Source organism: Lampris incognitus, chromosome 13, assembly GCF_029633865.1.
Source record: "Lampris incognitus isolate fLamInc1 chromosome 13, fLamInc1.hap2, whole genome shotgun sequence".
Taxonomy (NCBI): domain Eukaryota; kingdom Metazoa; phylum Chordata; class Actinopteri; order Lampriformes; family Lampridae; genus Lampris; species Lampris incognitus.
Window position 1 is genome coordinate 3002292 of NC_079223.1, and position 14583 is coordinate 3016874.

The 14583-nt window shown below is 48.5% G+C and overlaps 1 protein-coding gene across 9 annotated transcripts in view; it reads right to left on the minus strand.

The window, feature by feature from the left end:
- Positions 1-14583, minus strand: part of slc8a1b (solute carrier family 8 member 1b) — a 368951-nt gene that overhangs the window by 72378 nt on the left and 281990 nt on the right. The window lies entirely within an intron of this gene.

Consider the following 14583-nt stretch of genomic DNA (forward strand, 5'->3'; position numbering starts at 1 on the left):
GGCCCACGCTGCCAAAACCTGAATAATACGTATGTCCAGAGCGGCCCACGTGGCCAAAACCTGAATAATACGTATGTCCAGAGCGGCCCATGTGGCCAAAACCTGAATAATACGTATGTCCAGAGCGGCCCACGCGGCCAAAACCTGAATAATACGTACACTACCGTTCAAAAGTTTGGGATCACCCAAACAATTTTGTGTTTTCCATGAAAAGTCACACTTATTCACCACCATATGTTGTGAAATGAATAGAAAATAGAGTCAAGACATTGACAAGGTTAGAAATAATGATTTGTATTTGAAATAAGATTTTTTTTACATCAAACTTTGCTTTCGTCAAAGAATCCTCCATTTGCAGCAATTACAGCATTGCAGACCTTTGGCATTCTAGCTGTTAATTTGTTGAGGTAATCTGGAGAAATTGCACCCCACGCTTCCAGAAGCAGCTCCCACAAGTTGGATTGGTTGGATGGGCACTTCTTTGAGCAGATTGAGTTTCTGGAGCATCACATTTGTGGGGTCAATTAAACGCTCAAAATGGCCAGAAAAAGAGAACTTTCATCTGAAACTCGACAGTCTATTCTTGTTCTTAGAAATGAAGGCTATTCCATGCGAGAAATTGCTAAGAAATTGAAGATTTCCTACACCGGTGTGTACTACTCCCTTCAGAGGACAGCACAAACAGGCTCTAACCAGAGTAGAAAAAGAAGTGGGAGGCCGCGTTGCACAACTGAGCAAGAAGATAAGTTCCATAGAGTCTCTAGTTTGAGAAACAGACGCCTCACAGGTCCCCAACTGGCATCTTCATTAAATAGTACCTGTTAGAGCCTGTTTGTGCTGTCCTCTGAAGGGAGTAGTACACACCGGTGTAGGAAATCTTCAATTTCTTAGCAATTTCTCGCATGGAATAGCCTTCATTTCTAAGAACAAGAATAGACTGTCGAGTTTCAGATGAAAGTTCTCTTTTTCTGGCCATTTTGAGCGTTTAATTGACCCCACAAATGTGATGCTCCAGAAACTCAATCTGCTCAAAGAAGTGCCCATCCAACCAATCCAACTTGTGGGAGCTGCTTCTGGAAGCGTGGGGTGCAATTTCTCCAGATTACCTCAACAAATTAACAGCTAGAATGCCAAAGGTCTGCAATGCTGTAATTGCTGCAAATGGAGGATTCTTTGACGAAAGCAAAGTTTGATGTAAAAAAAATCTTATTTCAAATACAAATCATTATTTCTAACCTTGTCAATGTCTTGACTCTATTTTCTATTCATTTCACAACATATGGTGGTGAATAAGTGTGACTTTTCATGGAAAACACGAAATTGTTTGGGTGATCCCAAACTTTTGAACGGTAGTGTATGTCCAGAGCGGCCCACGTGGCCAAAACCTGAATAATACTGTAGTGGGAAATGCCTGGGGATGTACTTGGAATGTTGCACTGGGCTCGTGCAGCTAGAGGACCAATCACAGGTTAGCTCGCGCTGTCACAGACGCAACTATATTAGACACCGCGGGAGAGACAAAGGCCAGAACTGTTTAGTAACCATATCGTAGACTGTCACCTTAGCGTGGGATAGAGCAGGGAAACCTAGCGTATCCTGGGCTAGACAGTAGATACGGTGGCTAGCAGTGGTAGTGTTAGCAGCAGACTGCCTCGGTACCTGTAGCTAGCTGACTACCCCCGAGAGCTTCCCCAGAGAGACTGAGAGAGACATTCACCCGGTCACACCGGAGCCAGAGTACAGAGAGAGAGAGAGACACGCACCCCGGAGAGCAGCCATCCATCTCCCGCCCCGCCTAGAGCTCAGCCGCCCTGTTCCATCACCAGCCCTGGTCCCAAGGTGAGCTTGCTAACCCATTAGCACACGGCTAACTAGCTAACTAGCAGGCTAGCCCTAGCATTGGCGCAGCTATCTAGCTAACGGTGGTGAAGCCCGGTTTGTCGCACCTAAAAGTCCCCGCCTCCATCCATAGTTATCCGGGCTATAGAAAAACCGCGACAAGTGGTGTCAGAAGTGGGATAAAAGGTTGGGATTCGCCATAATCTCAACACCGGAGGATCCTGCCCCGGTCACATGGCGGCATAATTCAGCCTGCACACTGTGAGCTAACCCAGCTAGCAAGAAGCCATTTTGTGAAGCACTGTAATTTCTTCAGTAGTCACGTAAATCAGTGGAAAAATAAAATGTCACAGGACGAAGAAAATGTAAAAGAACAGTCTGAGTTGAGTCTGGATGGTGCTGGTGTGGGGACAGAAGACCCCGGAGAGCACGCCTGGATGAAGCTCCTCCTGGCGCAGATCGAAACCATGAACCAGACCCAGGTTCAGATGCAACGCCAGGTGGAAAACATGGAACGCGAGACCCAGGTTAAGATGCAACGCCAGATAGAGATGCAGATGGAGGCCCTCACAGCGTGTATCGATGGACTAGCGGAAGCGGTGGCTAAGCGATCTCGTCCCCCCACACCTCCCATTCAGCGCACCGATTGGGCCCGTCATCGTTCAGATATCCAAGGTGAGCCTCCCGGTTTGTCGCCCATCGCTCAAGTAGTGAAGCAAGGGGTTTCTCCTAGTAGCCCTCAAAGCGATAGTGGTGTAGGGTCGGCAGGGGCTGTGCTCGGAGAACGAACTAGCAGAACGGTGCAAGACATGAGCCTACTCTCGCAATTCACCCCGGCCCGGGCGAACCCAGGGGCCAGACAGCGAGACGGCGCTGATCACCTGTTGCCAGCAGCTATGGCCGCAGTGGCTAACTTGAGCGACCGGCGCAACGAGGAGACGCCAGCCAGGCCGAGCAGTAAAGCGGCCCCAGCAGCCCTGCGCTATACAGGAAATGGACCCAGTGAGCCCGCACCACTTACCAGCACTCCGATCGGTCATGGTGGAAAAAATGGAGCGACTGCACTACCACCCCCCGACGGGATGCAGGGTGGCCAAATGTCCCTGGACAGCAACGGCGGCCGAAACCTGCTGGATGACAGCGTTGGAGGGCAGGCAGGTTCCTCTAGAGGTCAACAGAGCCAGACAGGAGACCTTCAAAGTCGGAGCGGCAACCGAAGCTCACAAGGTCCCGACCGAGGACACGAAAATGACATCAAGCTCCTCGCCACTTTTGATGGTAAGGGCGACTGGGATAGTTTCGTTGGACCATTCGAACGGATGGCGAGAAAGAGGGGCTGGACCGACGAGACCTGTTTGGACGCCTTGTAGCTCCGACTGAGGGACAACGCCATGTCTTTTGTCATCGCGCAGCCGGCTCCGATAAAAGATGACTACCACGCGCTCATCACCCAGTTACGCCGCCGCTACGGTAAAGAGCTGCCTGAGGGAACTGCGCGCCGTAAACTCAGCGAGGTTAAGCAGGCCAGAGAGATGACCCTCTATGAGTTTGGCGAGGAAGTGAGGAGACTTGTCACACTGGCATACCCGCAGGTTGGTGTTACACTGCAGGAGGCCTACGCTGCAGAAGCCTTTCTGCGCGGGCTGAAGAACCAAAACATCGCGTATGAAGTCCTGGGGGCAGAACCCAAAACACTAGCTGAAGCAATCAGGAAGGTTGAGGCACGCGAGTATGACTTTAAAGCGACGCTGGGGCGAGAGGTTGAAGGAAAAGGGAGAATCCGGCGAGTAGCATGGGAAGACGAGCGGCGTCGCGATAGCTCTCCAAGTCCTCCGCCGGTAGGAGACAGCATGAGCACCCCCGAGCTCAAGACCCTGGCCAGTGGCATCGACAACATTAACAAGGTGAAGTTGCACAGGCACATCAGCCCAGACCACCTACTCCAAGTGTGTTCTAGAGTATGTCCACTGCTGGAGAAAGAGGTTCCTGCCAGCGTGCCTGGTCTCCACAGCATCCTGGGAGCCGGCAGGCAGAACCTCCTGCGTACCAACAAGAGCTGCAAGCATGTTGTGTGGAAGGGCTCAGCGCTGGCTGCTCTGCACTGTGGACGACCCCCAGAGCCTCCTATTATCTATGGGAGTCCACCCAATATCGTGGAGACGAGCAATGGGCGTCGGCTCAATGGCTCCTACCGTCTACGCCAGCTACTGCCTACAGCTGTCTACCAGCACATGAAGATGCACAAGAGGATTCTGGGACATCTCTCCTCTGTCTACTGTGTCACCTTCGACCGCACCGGGCGACGCATTTTCACGGGCTCAGATGAATGCCTGGTGAAGATCTGGGGCACAGATGACAGGCGCCATGCTCTGTTGTCTGCTCCAGCACCAGCCATAGGGCCGCAGGAAACACCTGAAGGAGGTCCTCCCGCTGCTGACATGGAGGAGCCGGGGGCGCAGAGAACAGAGGAGTACGAAGGAGTGACAGAGCAAGAGGAGATCGATGAAGACCTTGATCTCCGGCTGGAGGACCTGTTCCACGCAAACGACGATGGAGGACCCAGCACACCAGGCTCCCCGGCTCGGTTCCAGCCGCTCCAACACACTGCTGCCAGCTACTCTTCAGGCGAGTCGACAATCACCCAACGTCGTGGGACAGCAGCCTGTGCTCCGGGCGGGCAGTCCAACGCCCCTGACCCAGAAGGAGACGAAGCCGACGCCGCTGAGTCCCATCTCCCGTACACCACCAGACGGGGCCGGCCAGTCCGGAGGCCCGCCTGGCTCCTAGACTAACTTTGACGGACGTGACTAGTTGACTTGGGGGTTACTAGGCTAGTCACAAGAGTCCAGTATGGATAGCGACCACCCACATTTGTTTGACGCCCTTTGTTCCGGGCCTAGTTCATTTCGCGGGTGTTCTGTCCCGTTTATCGTGTTAGATTAATCAGACTGATCTTTGTAGTCTGTTGTTCATTAATGTTGAAGGGACTCAACAGTGCTGGAGGGGGGCAGTGTAGTGGGAAATGCCTGGGGATGTACTTGGAATGTTGCACTGGGCTCGTGCAGCTAGAGGACCAATCACAGGTTAGCTCGCGCTGTCACAGACGCAACTATATTAGACACCGCGGGAGAGACAAAGGCCAGAACTGTTTAGTAACCATATCGTAGACTGTCACCTTAGCGTGGGATAGAGCAGGGAAACCTAGCGTATCCTGGGCTAGACAGTAGATACGGTGGCTAGCAGTGGTAGTGTTAGCAGCAGACTGCCTCGGTACCTGTAGCTAGCTGACTACCCCCGAGAGCTTCCCCAGAGAGACTGAGAGAGACATTCACCCGGTCACACCGGAGCCAGAGTACAGAGAGAGAGAGAGACACGCACCCCGGAGAGCAGCCATCCATCTCCCGCCCCGCCTAGAGCTCAGCCGCCCTGTTCCATCACCAGCCCTGGGCCCAAGGTGAGCTTGCTAACCCATTAGCACACGGCTAACTAGCTAACTAGCAGGCTAGCCCTAGCATTGGCGCAGCTATCTAGCTAATGGTGGTGAAGCCCGGTTTGTCGCACCTAAAAGTCCCCGCCTCCATCCATAGTTATCCGGGCTATAGAAAAACCGCGACAATACGTATGTCAAGGCTGACCCACGCTGCCAAAACCTGAATAATACGTATGTCCAGAGCGGCCCACGTGGCCAAAACCTGAATAATACGTATGTCCGGGCCGACCCACGCGGCCAAAACCTGAATAATACGTATGTCCAGAGCGGCCCACGCTGCCAAAACCTGAAAAATACGTATGTCCAGAGCGGCCCACGTGGCCAAAACCTGAATAATACGTATGTCCAGAGCGGCCCACGCTGCCAAAACCTGAATAATACGTATGTCCAGAGCGGCCCACGTGGCCAAAACCTGAATAATACGTATGTCCGGGCCGACCCACGTGGCCAAAACCTGAATAATACGTATGTCCAGAGCGGCCCACGCTGCCAAAACCTGAAAAATACGTATGTCCAGAGCGGCCCACGTGGCCAAAACCTGAATAATACGTATGTCCAGAGCGGCCCACGCTGCCAAAACCTGAATAATACGTATGTCCAGAGCGGCCCACGCTGCCAAAACCTGAATAATACGTATGTCCGGGCCGACCCACGCTGCCAAAACCTGAATAATACGTATGTCGAGAGCGGCCCACGCTGCCAAAACCTGAATAATACGTATGTCCAGAGCGGCCCACGCTGCCAAAACCTGAATAATACGTATGTCCAGAGCGGCCCACGCTGCCAAAACCTGAATAATACGTATGTCCAGAGCGGCCCACGCTGCCAAAACCTGAATAATACGTATGTCCAGAGCGGCCCACGCTGCCAAAACCTGAATAATACGTATGTCCAGAGCGGCCCACGTGGCCAAAACCTGAATAATACGTATGTCCAGAGCGGCCCACGTGGCCAAAACCTGAATAATACGTATGTCCGGGCCGACCCACGCGGCCAAAACCTGAATAATACGTATGTCCAGAGCGGCCCACGTGGCCAAAACCTGAATAATACGTATGTCCAGAGCGGCCCACGCTGCCAAAACCTGAATAATACGTATGTCCAGAGCGGCCCACGTGGCCAAAACCTGAATAATACGTATGTCCAGAGCGGCCCACGCTGCCAAAACCTGAATAATACGTATGTCCAGAGCGGCCCACGCTGCCAAAACCTGAATAATACGTATGTCCAGAGCGGCCCACGCTGCCAAAACCTGAATAATACGTATGTCCAGAGCGGCCCACGCTGCCAAAACCTGAATAATACGTATGTCCAGAGCGGCCCACGCTGCCAAAACCTGAATAATACGTATGTCCAGAGCGGCCCACGCTGCCAAAACCTGAATAATACGTATGTCCAGAGCGGCCCACGCTGCCAAAACCTGAATAATACGTATGTCCAGAGCGGCCCACGTGGCCAAAACCTGAATAATACATATGTCCGGGCCGACCCACGCGGCCAAAACCTGAATAATATGTATGTCCAGAGCGGCCCACGCTGCCAAAACCTGAATAATACGTATGTCCAGAGCGGCCCACGCAGCCAAAACGGCACGTTGTGAGGGGGCATTAAGGGAGGAATTACATATTCGTCCTTTAGCTTGATGAGCTATTTCGTGCAGTGCTCCCGAAGCAGGTGGAGGTTAAGTGTCCTGCTTCTAGGGTACTTAGACAGGAGGGAACCCAGGGGGTCAAGCCGGGGGGGTTACTAACCACCAGTAAAATATATGATGCATGATGCTCTGCCTGACTCATCATATCTCACCTCATAATCCATCTGTTCTCTCCTCTTTCCCTACTGTTCTAATTATAACATTCCTCCCATAATTATTTTTCGTTCCTTCTTTCTATCTTGTCTTTTCCCTCCTTCCTTATTCTTTCTATCTTTCTTTGTTTCTTTAAAAGTGGGTGCTGTGTATGGCTGGTTCATACATGCCAAAACAAATTGAGAAAACAAACACACAAATGTGTGCAGCCTGCGCGCGCACACACACACACACACACACACACACACACAAACACACACACACACACACACACACACACACACACACACACACACACACACACACACACACACACACACTTCTTTCTTTCTTTCTTTAAGGTTGTCCGTCGTGTGTGACGATGACAATCCTGGTTGTCCTGCCTCTGTTACTTGTGAGTCTTCTTGTGGCTGTAAAGCCCAATCCACGATCCACACTGTCTGCCACAGACAGGACAGGTGAGAGTAGACTGGGGGTGTAGATGTACTGACTGGGGGTGTAGGTGTACTGACTGGGGGTGAAGGTGCACTAACTGGGGGTGTAGGTGTACTGACTGGGGGTGAAGGTGTACTGACTGGGGGTGTAGGTGTACTGACTGGGGGTGTAGGTGTACTGACTGGGGGTGTAGGTGTACTGACTGGGGGTGTAGGTGTACTGACTGGGGGTGTAGGTGTGGTACTGGCTTCATGTCTCTTCAGACGTCTCCTGGTCCGTCGATCACCCCGGTCCTTCTCGAGGTTTTGCACCCCTTGTTGACAGAGCTGCCGCCAGATGGAGCGTTGGGCGGCAGTGTCCTCCAGCTGGCTCGGGTTCAGGCCGCACTTCTTTATGATGGTCTTCAGCTGGTCTTTGTACCGTTTTTCTGGCCCCCTGCCAAGCGGCGGCCAAGATGTAGCTGGCCATACAGCACTTTACGCGGTAAGTGCTCCTTCAGCATCCTGATGACGTGACCGAGCCATCGAAGTTGGTGCTGGGTGACGGTAGCCTCCATGCTGATGCAGTTGGTCTTGTGGTATATTTCAGTATGGGGCACTCGGTCACGCCAGGTTCTCCTCAGGATGCATTGTAGGCATCTGATGTGGAAGGCCTCAAGCATCCTGAGGTGGTGGCTGTACAGGGTCCACGCCTCACAGCTGTAGAGGAGAGTTGTGATGACAACTGCCAAGTAGACAGATATTTTGGTGTAGAGGTTGAGGTCTTTGTTTTGAAAGACCCTTCTCCTAAGTCTGCCAAAAGAGGATGACGCTTGTTTAATCCGGTTTTGTATCTGCCTGTCGATGCTGCAGTCGTCAGACAGGAAGCTGCCCAGGTATTTGAAGGATTCCACTTTTGCAAGTGGTTTGTCGGAGATGGTGAAGGTTGGTGAATGAGATGGAGGAGTACATGACCACTTGCATACTACTTCAGTCTTTGCCACATCTACAGAGAGCCCCATCCTACCATGCGCCCTTGCAGCAACTGCAAGGGTAGCTTGTAGTGCCTCGGATGTGTGGGCCACAACTGCACAGTCATCTGCGTACTGTAGCTCCATGATGTGCTCACATGTCATTTTTGTGACCGCTTGGAGCCTACGGATGTTAAATAGGTTTCCATCTAGTCTGAAGTCCACAGTAACCCCACTGTCCTTCCTGGTTTGCTTGTGGAGCAGCAATGTCACACACAGGAGGAAGTGTGTGACATTGCTGCTCCACACACACACACACACACACACACACACACACACACACACACACACACACACACACACACACACACACAAATAAACTATTATTAAAGAGCAACTAAACCGTGTACCACTTTTGTGTGTTGAGTTTGCTTGCTCCCATCTAAAGGTGATAAAACCTTTATTTATAAGTGCTGCAATGATGTTGGGACCATCTGTAAGCATAGCAGGGTAAACATAGCAGCAGCTAATAACATGATTGATGGATCTGTTTGCCTTAGGTGTGGAAATGAGTCAGCACTCACAACAGTACATAGTTCTGTCAGATGGTTCTGATAGATGGTTTTTCACCTAGCAAACGCACAAAAGTAATAAAAGTCATAGCACAGATCTGAGGAGCCTCCCAAGTTACTAACCCCCCCCCCACATATACACACACAAAGGCAACCTATTGTTTGATGTGCATGTTTTTAAGGGCTGCACAATGTATCATTTCAGCATTGTCATCACGATATGCGCATGCATAATAGTCATATCACAGCATCTGCGATGTGAAGTAAGGCAAATTAACTCAAACACCTCGTGCTAAAACTTTTTTGCTGCTTGATACAAAAAGGAAAACTCGCATGGTTCTGATTTTCCATGACTAATCTACAAGAGAAGTCTGACTGATATAACAATTTACTCCGATTTAGGGGTTCTTGGGTACATGGAGTTTGTTGGTAGTGAGTGACATGCAGGCTCTGCATGCACAGCGAACCATCAATCAAAATCCTTCTTGATCAGTTTATCAAACAACAAAAGTAGGCCCGCTAGTCGTTGACCACAAACTGAAAATGAGCAAGGAACAGGAGAAAAACACCAAAAAGGAAGATTTGGTTGCCAAAAGAAAGTTGTATGGCTTGTGTATCAGTTGTATGGATTTTTAAATGTTCAAATTATCTCTGGTTTTATTTTTCTTCTCTCGTTCATTGCTGTTTCTGAATTTTGTACTGTTTATATTTTGGAGTGTTTATTTCCAACCCAAATCAGGACGGGCATTTGTCCGCTATTGATCCTTCTCTGCCTGCTGTGTGCTGTCCTGTCCACGTTGCCGACCTCCCGAGCAGAGGACCTGCCTACGCCGCCGACCTCCAGTTCATCCACCTGCCCGTCCTCCGGGGCTGCTCTGCCCTTCAGTCCTGCATCCTGTTCGCCCTCCAGATCAGTTGCATCCATCGGTCCAGCCCTCAGGCCATCCGCCTGAGGGATCGCCGTACACTGACGGAGCTGCGCATCCTGCAGTGTTTCAGCAGGTATAGAACAGTGGTTCCTCCACTACACTGCCATAGATCTGGGGGTAGTCTCTTTTGGTGTTTAAGACTGTGTTCCCTAAGTTTGCAGGACAGACTGATACAAAGGTGTAGTAGTGAACTCCATGCCAGCTAGGTCCAGAAGGAACAAGTGCTTATCATAGTTCAGGTTCATAATCCTATGAAGCAACACAAATGTTGTTTCCCTCAAAGCTGTTGTTTATGATATAAAAGTCGCTGTACAGTTTGAAGGCGAAAAGTTGTGATACAACTGCAGAGGTCAATTAGGCCCTGGCCTCCTAACAGTGGTAGGAACAATACAGCAGATTTCGTCCAGTGAAAGCCTCCCCAGAAGAAGTTCACCAGCCTCTTCTGTACCTCTCTTATGAGCTTGTCCGGAGGTTCTACAACTGTAAACCGGTACCAGAACATCGAGGCAATCAAGTTAATAATCAAGCCCAGTGGTGCCCAACCGTGCTCCTGGAGAGCTACCCTCCTTCCGGTTTTCACTCCAACCCTGATTTAACACGTTTGATTCAATTAATCAAGGTCTTGGTCGGTATTTTAATTAGTAGAATCAGGTGTGTTAAATTAGGGTTGGTCGTGAAAAACGGCAGGATGGTAGCTCTCCAGGAGCAGGGTTCGGCACCACTGATCAACACTCTCCCCCTATAGGACAACTGAGGCTGGATCCAAGTCCATCTAGACAATCGGGCACTGGTCTTTTCAACTAAACCCCCCCAGTTTTTGCTCAGAAAGCTCAGAAAGCGGCCACTGCCCAGAAAGACACCTAAGCAATTCATCCCTTCTCTGTTCGACTGCAGCCCAGCTGGTAATGTTGGCTTCTCTTTATTGTTCCACTCCCCCAGTAATAAACCTTCAGATTTTGACCAATTGACTTTTGCGGAAGAAGCTTGTTCACATAAGGTCAATTTCTGCTTGAGAATTTTTAGATGACTTTGACGCATGAAAACTGACATCATCAGCATATGCTGATAAGCTAACGGTATTAGTGATGCTCTCTGAAAAGGTTAGCCCTGAGAGACCCTGCCTGAGCTGAATTAAGTGGCTCGATGGCCAGGGAGTACATCCTTCCAGATAAGGGACAACCCTATCTTATACCTCTCTGAACGGTCGTGAGTCCACCTCCTAACTTTAACAGAACACTGGCTCCAAAATACAACTTGATCCATGAAATAAATGTATCCCAAAAATCCTCAAGAGTTTTGAACAAATAGCAATGATCAACCTTATCAAATGCCTTCTCCTGACCTATAGATAGCAGGCCAATGTCCAACTCTTTGAGCTTAGATATATCAATAATGTCCCGTATCAAAAAAAAAAAAGATCATCCTTAATTGTATGGTCAGGAAACCAGTACGTCTGTACATAACAATGAAACTGGTCTCCAGTTTTTCAATAGGCCAAGATCTTCCTTTTTAGATAACAGTGTTAGGACAGCCTTTTTACAACTCAAAGGTAAAGCCCCAGAATCCAGAGTTTTTAAATACATCATGGAAGTCTTGTCCAATTTGAGTCCAGGACGTCTTGTAAAACTCAGAAGGAAGTCCATCAATTCCAGAGGCGTGCCACAGCTGAGCTGCTGAACTGCTGCAGGCATCTCATCAAAGGAGATGGGGGACTCCAGCGAGGCTACTGGTGTTTCACCCAGCTGAGACAGTCTCTTCTCCACACTGAACAGGCAACTGTTGAGGTCTATGGCCAACTTCCTCACCTCTGATGGATCAGTTGTTATTGCCCCATTTGGAAGCTTGAGATGCATCATCACAGCTTGAGATGCATCATGACATTATTTTTTCTTTCAAGCTTAAAGAAAGTTGGAGCACCTAGATCTTTGATAAGATAAGATAGGATAAGATACCTAATTGTCATTGTGCACACACAATGAAATTTCGATTTCGTTTGGTGAAATTTCGTTGTGTGCACACAATGACAATAAAGTATCTTATCAAAGATCTAGATGTTACACACACTACATACTATGTAGTACGGTAGAGAGTCGGTACGGTAGAGATTCGGGTTCTGATTAAAACGCCATTTGCTTTCTCATGTAAGAACCTACCTAAAGCCTTCCTCCTACTCTCCCAAGTCCTGCTATTGCCATCATTTCCAATAACCACTTCATCTTCTAATATTTTAATTTCTCTAATTCTTCAAGACAGATTTCCTCTATACCGACAGTCCTAATGTGTTTTTCCTACATCCACCACCAAGCTAAGCTCTCAAAATCTTTCTTCCTCAGCCTCCAATGACTCCAGAAGTCAGAAGAACTGACAGAAGGCTTTATCATGTGTTAACTGTACATCGAAGTGCCAGTAGGAACAGTGTCGAAATTGAACTTGTAAGGAAAACTCTGCCATTACTAAATGCTGATCTGAAAATCCAACAGGTGATATGTTTGATTTAGATAAATCCTATCCAGTGTGTCTACCCTCTCACTACCCTCGGCAGCTTTCGCCCATCTGCACTGCCTAACTGCTGGATTAAGTTTCCTCCAAACATCTATGAGGTCATTTTCTGTGACCACACTGGACAGAAATTAAGCTGATGGTGGATGAGGCTCTTCTGGGTTTGTCAGCTGTAGGATGTGTAGTGCAATTCCATTCTCCTCCCACTACTATTAAACTGTTTCTTTCAGTTTGCTAAACAATCTCAAAAGATCGGTGCCAGTAATATAAGCATACACATTTATAAACACAAAAGGCATTTCTCGGATTGTTGCCTGAACTACTTGGATTCTGCCCTGCTCCACTTCACATGTCATAACATTTGTTAACAGGAGGCAATGCAAGAAGAGAACAGCTACACCTGCACTAAAGTTGATGCCATGGCTCCAAAAAAACCCCCAAACAAACCTGGCTTGTCCAACTCATTCCCCAATCCACCTCAGTCTACAGAGCTGTGTCTCCTGTAAGAAGAGCACATCTATGTTTTAGCTCTACTCAGCTCAGCTACCACACCTCACTTATCTCCATCCTGTCCTCCATTTACATTTAGACTCCCTACCCCGCAAACTTTCCATGGAAAAGAAGGAAAAGAAGACAGTGAAATCTTTCCAAGAGGAAAACATCTTTTGTGTATCAACTATATTTCAATTTTGAACATTTAATGGAACCTTTCCTCGCCTTTCTTTCCTAAGTTTCATCAGAATCTTCTTTAGACGAAACCTCTTCTGTTTACTGAGCTCTTCATATCCAGCCGTTTTTCTAATATTCATAACAGAGTTAACAAACCTGTCCACATCTGAGAAGACATCTGCTACTTCCACAGACTGTCTGACATAAGTTCATCAAGGAAATCCTTAATCTCCTTTAATGGGTATGACTGCTGATCACCTTGTGACACAATATCAGTAAACTGAGATAGGCCATCATGCTCTAACATTTCCTCATCTGTATTTCCAGTGTTTTCACAGTGTGACTCACCCCTAAAAACAAACTATGATCTGGAAGAACACCTCTTAACTGTCAGAGACAGGAAGCAGCGACAGACCCTCACCAAATACAGGCTCAGTGACCACAGTCTAGCCATTGAAAAGGGGGGCCACAAAAACACGTGGTTGCCAAAAGAGCAGCTAACATGTGGTCAGTGCATGACAGATGAGGTGGAGACAGAGGGGCACTTCCTCCTTAAATGTGTCACATGTGAAAAACAGCGCCGGGCTTTTGTCCAGGAGCTGGAACATGTGACTCCAGAGTAGCAGGACATGGAGGACGGAGGTAAGCTGCGGTTGGTCCTGGGGGGGGGGGGGCAGCGGCGAGCATTGCAGCAAGATTTATATATTGTCCTGCCACAACCTGAGAGACAGTGGGGGACGGCACCTATTGCTACTGCTGTTGTTTAATATCATAATCATTGTTGTTGTTGCTGTTATTATTATAATCATTGTTGTTGTTGTTATTATTATTATAATCATTGTTGTTGTTATTATTATTATAATCATTGTTGTATTGTGTTGTTGTTGTTTTACATGCTTTGGCAATATGTACACAAATGTAAGTCATGCCAATAAAGCACATATAGAATTAAATTGAGAGAGAGAGAGAGAGAGCAGACAGGACAGAGAGAAGAGAGGAGAGAGAGAAGAGAGGACAGAGAGAAGAGAGGACAGAGAGTCCTTTCTGCTCTCTCCTATGCACTCTTAAGAACAGCATACCTGTAATTACCATCATCATAGCATAACTCTGTGTGTGTGTGTGTGTGTGTGTGTGTGTGTACTCACATACAAAACATCACACATACACTGACACACCGGCATCAAATTCAATGACAAAAAACAACAGAAACTTTCTTTAACTACCGTCTTTTCATATCACCGTGAGTAAAAAACTGCAAAACACAGAACCAAATAAAAACATGTGACGTGTAGGCAGGCACGATAGAACTTGTAGTAAGCTGTCCATCCAGCCATCCATCATCCAGCCATCATCCGTCCGTCCATCCATCCATCCATCCAGCCATCATCATCCAGCCA